The 8,759-nt window shown below is 52.5% G+C and overlaps 1 long non-coding RNA gene across 2 annotated transcripts; it reads right to left on the bottom strand.

Annotated features, from left to right (window-relative positions):
• Positions 1-787: 787 nt before the first annotated feature.
• Positions 788-8,425, bottom strand: LOC119870645. 2 transcript variants are annotated; one of them, XR_005353048.1, is made up of 4 exons: positions 8,254-8,425; positions 7,212-7,395; positions 4,716-4,903; positions 788-3,249 (listed from the first exon to the last, which is right to left on the bottom strand). It is a non-coding gene; the product is annotated as an uncharacterized LOC119870645 (long non-coding RNA). The 2 variants fall into 2 exon arrangements; XR_005353049.1 differs by having other exon boundaries at positions 4,633-4,903.
• Positions 8,426-8,759: the final 334 nt, after the last annotated feature.

Here is an 8,759-nt window from a genome sequence, read left to right on the forward strand (position 1 = left end):
CATGAAGACAAGAATACTGAGGATCTAGTAAAATGTGAACATATAGATTTCTGCTATTCAGAAAATAGCACAATAAATCATAAGTAAATATATGTACTAACTACATATGTATTAAATATATATGTGAAAACTTTATGTTAATTGAAGTTCACATAAATGAATTTTAAAAGCCAGTAGGAATACGGACAAGAAAGTCAAATGTATATATTTTGATAAGTAACGCATTTGATAAGGTGCAGCTTGTGCCACTAAATGTGCAGTGAGGAGAAGCCAGCATCGCTGTGTGTGCTTCCGAGGCAGTTCCCGGAGCTGACGGGCCCCTCCTCCACCAACTAGCCAGGTGTGGCAGCCAGCTAACCTCTTCTTCAAACGTCTCCTGTCACCCCGAGATGACTCCCCGTCCTTGGTGGTTTGTTCTCAGAGTCCTGCCCCAAGTCTCCCTCAGCTACAGTAACAGCTTCAGTTCAACAATCCCACCTATAAATCTGCTTATGCTGCTCAAATGTCAAACAATTACAGGTTCTGGAAAATCTACCTTTTTATCCATTGGCAGCCGTGCCTTCGTGTAATGCGTCACCAATACCAGCAGAGATTTGATCACACTGTGGTGCAATGATTTACAGCTGCTTGAAAATGTCTTTTTCAAGTGCAAACAGGGCACCTGGGTGGCTCAGCAGTGGAGCATCTGCCTCCGGCCCAGGGCGTGACCCCAGGGTCCCGGGATCGAGTCCTGCGTCGGGATCCCCGCAGGGAGCCTGCTTCTCCCTCTGCCAGTGTCTCTGCCTCTCTCTCTCTCTCTCATGAATAAATAAATAAAATCTTTAAAAAATAAGAATCCAAACAATTTATTAATTTTCTGAAAGTCTCTGCATTTTAATAAAATGTAGATTAAACTTCTGCTATAGACCCAGAAACTGCCTTTGATCATCGGCTCTCAGCACCAGCTACCACCTCCAGGGACCCAGGAGCCCCCTGAGGGCCGGTGTGCCAGTCCTGGTGTTTCACCCTGTGGCCCGGCCTGGCTACAGACTCTGTGTCCGCATCTATAATGTGGTTATAGTATAGTTCACCTGGGTTTTCCAGAGAAATTTAAAAAACCAAATAAAGATTATTTGAGTTGAAGTATCTGTAAGGTGCGGAGCACTATCTAACATGAGATCCATAGGGAGGGGAGAGGAGACAGGGAACAGAAGGGAACCAAGCAGGAAGGAGAAGGGGGAGAGTCACGGTGCTGAGTTAAGACACCAGCACATGAGATAAATATATAGAAAAAAAATGGAATAAATAATTTTATCCTCGGAGCTTTAGTGGAGACATTCCCCCTAACACAGCAGAAGGGGACTTCTTAGGGTGAACAGCTCAGCTTTCCAAGTGCCATCTGTAGGAGGTTCTCCCGGGGATGGTAGTGGCTCCTCACAGACCAACCACCCCCAGCCATAAACTCAAGACAATATATAAGCAGCTTCGAGGAGGCACCAGACGGCCCCCAGCGCAGACCGACCCTGGGTGGAGTCTGTATTTAGAAGAGGGAGGACGCAAATTCTTGTTTCCTGTGGCTCTCAGCCTAAAGGCCAGCCCGGTCCCGGGCAGGGATAGCAGGTGTTTGCATCGAAAGTCCGCAGCCTTGCTGGTGGAGAACCAGAGAACAGAACTTGAGCAGCCCAGAGACCCTGGGAAAGGAGAAAGCCAGCAAGAGGAGCCCTCACTTCTGTGGTTGCCTAAGTCTCGTGGGAGATTCCAGCTACGGGGCTTACCCGTGGGTCTCTTCGCCAGGGCAGATGCAGTTGTCAAATAATCTCACCACAGCCTAGGAGCATATTGTGATATTATTTATTCTGGAATAAACTATGTTGAAAGAAACTGGTAATTGGTGGAAATGACCGTGCCACAGAGCACGTCGGTGTAGGCCACCGTAACGTTTGATGGGAGTGAAAGTTTTAGTAACATTTTGCTGTACAAATTTTTTTTTTCCATTGATTCAATACAACAAACTTTGAATAAAAGGCAGGCATAGTCCTCCGGGAGACGGAAGCCCCCGTGGAGCTGGCGCACGAGTCTGGAGCGGTGGCCTCAGTGTCCCGGGGAGTGTGATGCCTGGAGGCACCCCCCAGAGGCCTGCAGGCTCCGAGACCAGGCAGCAGCCAGCTGCTTTCCGCAGGCTGTTGTCATACGTGCACACCCTGTGATTTGTCACCGTCGTCACGGCCTCGGTGGGCGCGGGGAGGCCGTCTCGACCGCAGGGGTGCACGGGCTCTGCTCCAGAGGCAGGTGGGCAGCAGGGCTCTCCTCGAGTGAACCAAGGGGTGCGGCGAAGCCCAGAAACACATTCCAGAACAGCGACTTGGGCTTCAGCCTTACCCTCCTCCTGCTTCCCTAACTAGTGAGCCCAGCGCATCTGTGACGGGCTTCAGTCTACACTGGCACGGAAGTTACGTGTTTTCTCCTACAAATTAGTTGGACCGTCCAAGTCTGGCAGCCCCATCACGATGCGGTGGACGCCCGGCAGAGCCACAGGACCCCTCCCACGGGGCCTCAAGGTCGTGGGACTGATGCCCCATCCCAGGGGACGTCCCAAATGCCACCAGTCGTTCCCTTCACTCACCCACTGCTTCTCTCTTCCTCCCCACCCCGCGTTCCTGTTTTTGTTTCTGGCTCTTGGTCAGCTTTGGTTCGGCGCCGGTTTGGCCAGGATCCGGCTCTTTCTTCCCCACTGGCCGCAGCAGAGCCCAGGAGCCGGCTTCCCGGTTGGCCGTTAAGAGACCCCTGTCCCCTGGGGCCGGAGCAATCCACTTGCACTGGCCGGGAGGTGACAAAGTCTGGCTTACTCTCCTGTGTTCCGTCTGTGTGCCCACCTGCCTCAAAAGGATGCTTTGGGTCCCTTAAAAAGAAGAGGGAGTCTCTGAGGGCTGCATCAGATGAGGGCTGCATCAGGTGAGGGATACATCAGGTACATCAGGTGAAGGCTGCATCAGGTGAAGGCTGCATCAGGTGAGGGCTGCATCAAGTGCACCAGGTGAGGGCTGCATCAGGTGCACCAGGTGAGGGCTGCATCAGGTGAGGGCTGCATCAGGTGAGGGCTGCATCAGGTGCATCAGCTGAGGGCTGCGTCAGGTGAGGGGTGGCTTCAGTGCCCACTTCACCTGGGCTGGGGTTGTGGAAAGCAAGCTGTGAGAGCTCTGCACTGTGTGTCTCCGGCGAGACTTTTCTCATTTTCTCTTTACCTCTCGCACCAAGCACCTGAAATATCATCTATATCAAGAGTGTAGTAATAGATTATAAAGTCTGTCACAATAAATAAATGTTCTTATTGGCTTATAGCCACTAAGAATGCTTATATAAATGTAATGTTCCCAGAATTCTCAGAAAATATAGAAACTGAATTTCTGATACTTCATTTAATGTGCTAACCTTTTAAGAGAAACTCTTTCTCCCCAAAACTTCTACCACTTTTAGCATTTTTTTTCTATAAGAAACAAAGTTAGGGATCCCTGGGTGGCTCAGCGGTTTGGCATCTGCCTTTGGCCCAGGGCGTGACCCCGGGGTCCTGGGATCAAATCCCGTGTCAGGCTCCCTGCATGGAGCCTGCTTCTCCCTCTGCCTGTGTCTCTGCCTCTCTCTGTGTGTTTCTCATGAATAAATAAATAAAATCTTTAAAAAAAGAAACAAAGTTAATATAATCAAAGTGATTAAACAAATTGCTTTGTAATCACTACATTAATAAGTTTGGTTTAAAAACAGCTCATATAAAAAAACAGCTCATATGCTTTGTTCTTGATTTTAACTATATGAAGTATAATGCAAGTGTACATTTTATTTTTTCTTCTAAATTTGAGTTGGTTTTACCCTGAATAGATTAGATAATCTGAACTTCCTGTACTTCTTATGTTGATCAATGTTAATATTACTTCCATATGAAGTTTCAGATTTAAAAAATGTAAAATTGAGTTCAACTATATCATTCAATATATATTCATAATTCATTGAATCTGACAAGCTTTATTATACCAACACTAATTATTTTCTGTAGAATGTCATTTTTATATATCATTTCCAAGGTCCTTAATTAACTTTAAGACTTTGCATTAATATTAAGCTAATCAATAGTTAATCTTTAAGTATTCATTTCTTCTTATTTTTATATGCCACCAAGCACTGACGCCTTTGGGCCATGTTAAAATAGGTCCATTTTTACCACTTCGATGGGCGCACTGTAGGGGTTCTCTTCTGCTTGTGAGCCTCACTGACTGTGGTGGATGTGGCCCCCAGTATTCAGTCAATGCAGGGCCCCTCTCCGTGTCTCTTCTGGTCCCACAGACCCTGACTCCTCCATCTGCCCAATTCTGCTTCCTCCCTCTCCTCCCAATGGTTTTATTGAGTTTTTTTTTTTATTGAGTTTCTTTGCTTTGGACCCTGGACACCAATGCACCCCCCGCTCGGCCTCAGCAATTGCTCAGAGGCCCCTGTGTGTGACATCGCTCAATGCTGCAGGATGGCAGGCAGTTCTCAGCCCCCATCCCCCAATCCTGTCTGTGAAATAGAAGTTAATGACTTTGGTTAACACTGATAATCAATACTGGTGACTGAGACCATGCTCGGAGCAATAGTGGCAAAGAAATATGACAGTGCACTCACGGTGTGCTTTGGTTTCTGAAGGAAGAGATTCATTTGTCTAAAATAAAGTATTTGTTTACTCCAGAATGGGAAAGAGGCTCAACCTGAAGGAAAATAGAAGATTTGGGGACACCCGGGTGGCTCAGCAGTTTGGCGCCTGCCTTTGGCTCAGGTCCTGACCCTGGGGTCCTGGGATGGAGTCCCACGTCGGGCTCCCTGCATGGAGCCTGCTTGTCCCTCTGCCTGTGTTTCCGCCTCTCTCTCTTTGTGTCTCTCATGAATAAATAAAATCCTAAAAAAGAAAAGAAAAGAAAAAAAGTGGATTTGAAGAAAGTGAGCTTCATTTTCCTTGGTTTTAAAATCCTGCAAATAAAGAGTCTGAAGAGAAACAATGAATTATGTTAGAATTTTGGCAAAATTTGTTCATATTTAATGGATTTTCTGATAAGAAAGTATAAAAGTGTCTAAATTCTTTACTGCCAAATATATAAATGCAAGAATGGAATTTGGAGGGACACCTGGGTGGCTCAGTGGTTGAGCCTTTGGCTCAGGCTATGATCCTAGGGTCCCGGGATCGAGTCCCACGTCGGGCTCCCTGCATGGAGCCTACTTCTCCCTCTGCCTGTGTCTTTGCCTCTCTCTCTCTCTCTCTCTCTCTATCATGAATAAGTAAAAAATTTAAAAAAAATCTTTAAAATCCCAGAAAGGCGAAGGCAACACCTTGCACTCAAGAGACGGGTGAGGCTTGGGGGCAAGGGGTTCCCAGCGTGGAGACAGGGCGCCGGCAGACACTCGGGTTTCCGTACTAGAGGTGATGGGGCTCGCTGCACGCCAGGCCCTGCAGGCCCTGGAGGACGGGCGCCGGGGCTGCGGCCCCTGGTCTGGGGTTGGCCTGGGCCCGGGCAGCCGGGGCTCGGGAGGAAGAGCCGATATCACCACACCGAGGTCATCCTCGTCACCGAGGAGCAGGGGCCGACCTCGGTGTGCTCATGGCAGCCCCTGAGGCCCTCCTGAGGGAAGGGCTCGCGCCGCTCTCCGGGGCCAGGAGGGAAGGGGCCTCCGGCAGCCTGGGAGCCGCAGCTGGGGCACCGCAAGGCTTGGCTCTGGGCTCACGCGTCTCCTGGAGCCCGAAGGCGGACCTTGCGGCGACGGTGAGCAGAGCCACCAAGCTAGGGGCGGGGATGCAGAGGCAGCTCCCGGGGGCCGGGCCCGAGGGTGGCTGCGGGGGCCTGAGGGGTCTGTCTCCATGGGATGGCCGCGGGGACCTGTGGGGTCTGTCTCCGTGGGATGGCCGTGGGGACCTGTGGGGTCTGTCTCCGTGGGATGGCCGCAGGGACCTGTGGGGTCTGTCTCCGTGGGATGGCCGCGGGGACCTGTGGGGTCTGTCTCCGTGGGATGGCCGTGGGGACCTGTGGGGTCTGTCTCCGTGGGATGGCCGTGGGGACCTGTGGGGTCTGTCTCCGTGGGATGGCCGCAGGGACCTGTGGGGTCTGTCTCCGTGGGATGGCCGCGGGGACCTGTGGGGTCTGTCTCCGTGGGATGGCCGCGGGGGCCTGAGGGGTCTGTCTCCGTGGGATGGCCGCGGGGGCCTGTGGGGTCTGTCTCCGTGGGATGGCCGCGGGGGCCTGTGGGGTCTGTCTCCGTGGGATGGCCGCGGGGGCCTGTGGGGTCTGTCTCCGTGGGATGGCCGCGGGGACCTGTGGGGTCTGTCTCCGTGGGATGGCCGCGGGGGCCTGAGGGGTCTGTCTCCGTGGGATGGCCGCGGGGGCCTGTGGGGTCTGTCTCCGTGGGATGGCCGCGGGGGCCTGTGGGGTCTGTCTCCGTGGGATGGCCGCGGGGGCCTGAGGGGTCTGTCTCCGTGGGATGGCCGCGGGGACCTGTGGGGTCTGTCTCCGTGGGATGGCCGCGGGGGCCTGAGGGGTCTGTCTCCGTGGGATGGCCGCGGGGGCCTGTGGGGTCTGTCTCCGTGGGATGGCCGCGGGGGCCTGAGGGGTCTGTCTCCGTGGGATGGCCGCGGGGGCCTGAGGGGTCTGTCTCCGTGGGATGGCCGCGGGGGCCTGAGGGGTCTGTCTCCGTGGGATGGCCGCGGGGGCCTGTGGGGTCTGTCTCCGTGGGATGGCCGCGGGGGCCTGTGGGGTCTGTCTCCGTGGGATGGCCGCGGGGGCCTGTGGGGTCTGTCTCCGTGGGATGGCCGCGGGGGCCTGTGGGGTCTGTCTCCGTGGGATGGCCGCGGGGGCCTGTGGGGTCTGTCTCCGTGGGATGGCCGCGGGGGCCTGTGGGGTCTGTCTCCGTGGGATGGCCGCGGGGGCCTGAGGGGTCTGTCTCCGTGGGAACTGGCCCAGAGCTCGGTCCGCTTCCTCCCAGCAGCGGGGCGGCTTGTGAACCCCACGTCCCGCTGGGAAGAAGCGGCCGGGCTTGCACACGATGGTTCTTCATAAACGTCAGGAGCACAGAGGCTTCCCTCCTCTCCGGTCAACGTCTCCTCCGTAGTATTTTCCTACATCTGGGGTTTCCGTGAGCCCAGTAGCCGTTCAGGGGGCTGCTCCCTAACAGCCTGGAGCTAGGCAGCCAGGTTCATGGTCCCGCTTTTCCTGTCCTACCTCTGTTTCCGTGGGTTGGGTAGGAGCCTGGCTCCGGGGCCTTCCCTGCTTTCCCTGCGTCGCCCGGTCTGCCCCGAACTGGTTGCGACGTCATTCGTAGGACCCCAAGGACCGTGGAATGCCCCCTCCTCAGTGGGCTGTGCAGGAAAGCTGAACAGATTCCTCCGTGGTTTAGTGTCCCGGCCTTGGAGAAGAGCACAGGGAAGAACTTTGAGGCCTCTAGAGGGTAAAGGCTATTTGCAAGTGCAGTCCCCGAGTCCTCGTGCAATGCCCAAAGTGGTTAACGTCCTGGCCTCATCCGTGACGACAGGTGGAGCCCTAGGTCTGCCGACACACGATGAGGGCCCGACCTGGCTTAACACACAGGGCACCTGCATCAAGGAATCAGCCTGGCCTTCCCGCCTTAGGGGCAACACTGGCAGGTGACTTATTAGGGGGTCTGTTACGCAAAGAACGACACCAAACCTGTAAATAGGAAGACAGCTGACAGCCTGTTCAATTTTTTAAAAAAAGATGAAAGTTGCTGGAGGGTAGTGCATGGGGGAAGGGGTAATTGGGTGATGGGCATTAAAGAGGGCACTTAATATAATGAGTACTAAGTATTATATGCAACGGATGAATATATAAATTCTATCCCTTAAACTAAGGTATGTTAAGAAAATGGACTTTATAAAATAATTTTTAAAAAGCAAGTATACATACGGGGAATATTAGAAAGTGACCATACCTGCCCAATGAAAGGCTCAGAAAAGACCTGAGAAACCCTTAAATTTACACCTCAGGTTGATCTTTGCCACAGAGAAAATCTTCAAGAACCGAAAATAAAGAAAAACAGCAATAAAACTCAGCAAATCCTGAGGGGAAGGGGAGAATCTGATCTCCAGAATACCACATTGTTAGAGTCAGTGTTCCGTGTTGAATAACAACACCCCCCCCCAAAAAAAAAAAATCAAAAGGTGCACAAAGAAACAGGAAACTATGGCCCATTCAGAGGAAAGATAATAAATAAACAGATAAAATAAATCAAACTACGGCAGGGCACCTGGGTGTCTCAGTTGGTGAAGCTTCCAACTCTTGATCTCAGCTCAGGTCTTGATCTCCGGGTCATAAGTTGAAGTTCTGCATTGCACTCAATGCTTGCACTCTATGCAACTCCCATCCATGTCACCACAGACCCTCTCATAGGTTTTCCTAAGAGCTTCTCCCTGAGGCCCCTCGGGTCACGCGCTCTAGCCCTTTACCGTGATTGGCCCACAGTCTGGGGCGCACTCTTCCCCCACCCACTTCCTCCATTAGGGACTCCAGGAAACTGGAGGCTCCACTGCCCCTCCTGTGATTCTGCCTGATTTCTCTGCTAAGTGTTTTTCCATCTGGGAAGAATCTGGTGCGGACTTTGTAAAGTTCCTGCTTCTCTGGGGCTGGACTTTCCTCTCCCGGAGGCTTTAGCCACCTGGATTTAGCCCGACTCCTCATGGGGTCCCTCCCCACTTGATTCTTTTTTATTTTTTTCTTACTTCCTACATTGTTAGAAGTGAAAACCCTTCTCTC

The sequence above is a fragment of the Canis lupus genome, chromosome 1 (genome assembly GCF_011100685.1).
Source record: "Canis lupus familiaris isolate Mischka breed German Shepherd chromosome 1, alternate assembly UU_Cfam_GSD_1.0, whole genome shotgun sequence".
Lineage (NCBI taxonomy): Eukaryota > Metazoa > Chordata > Mammalia > Carnivora > Canidae > Canis > Canis lupus.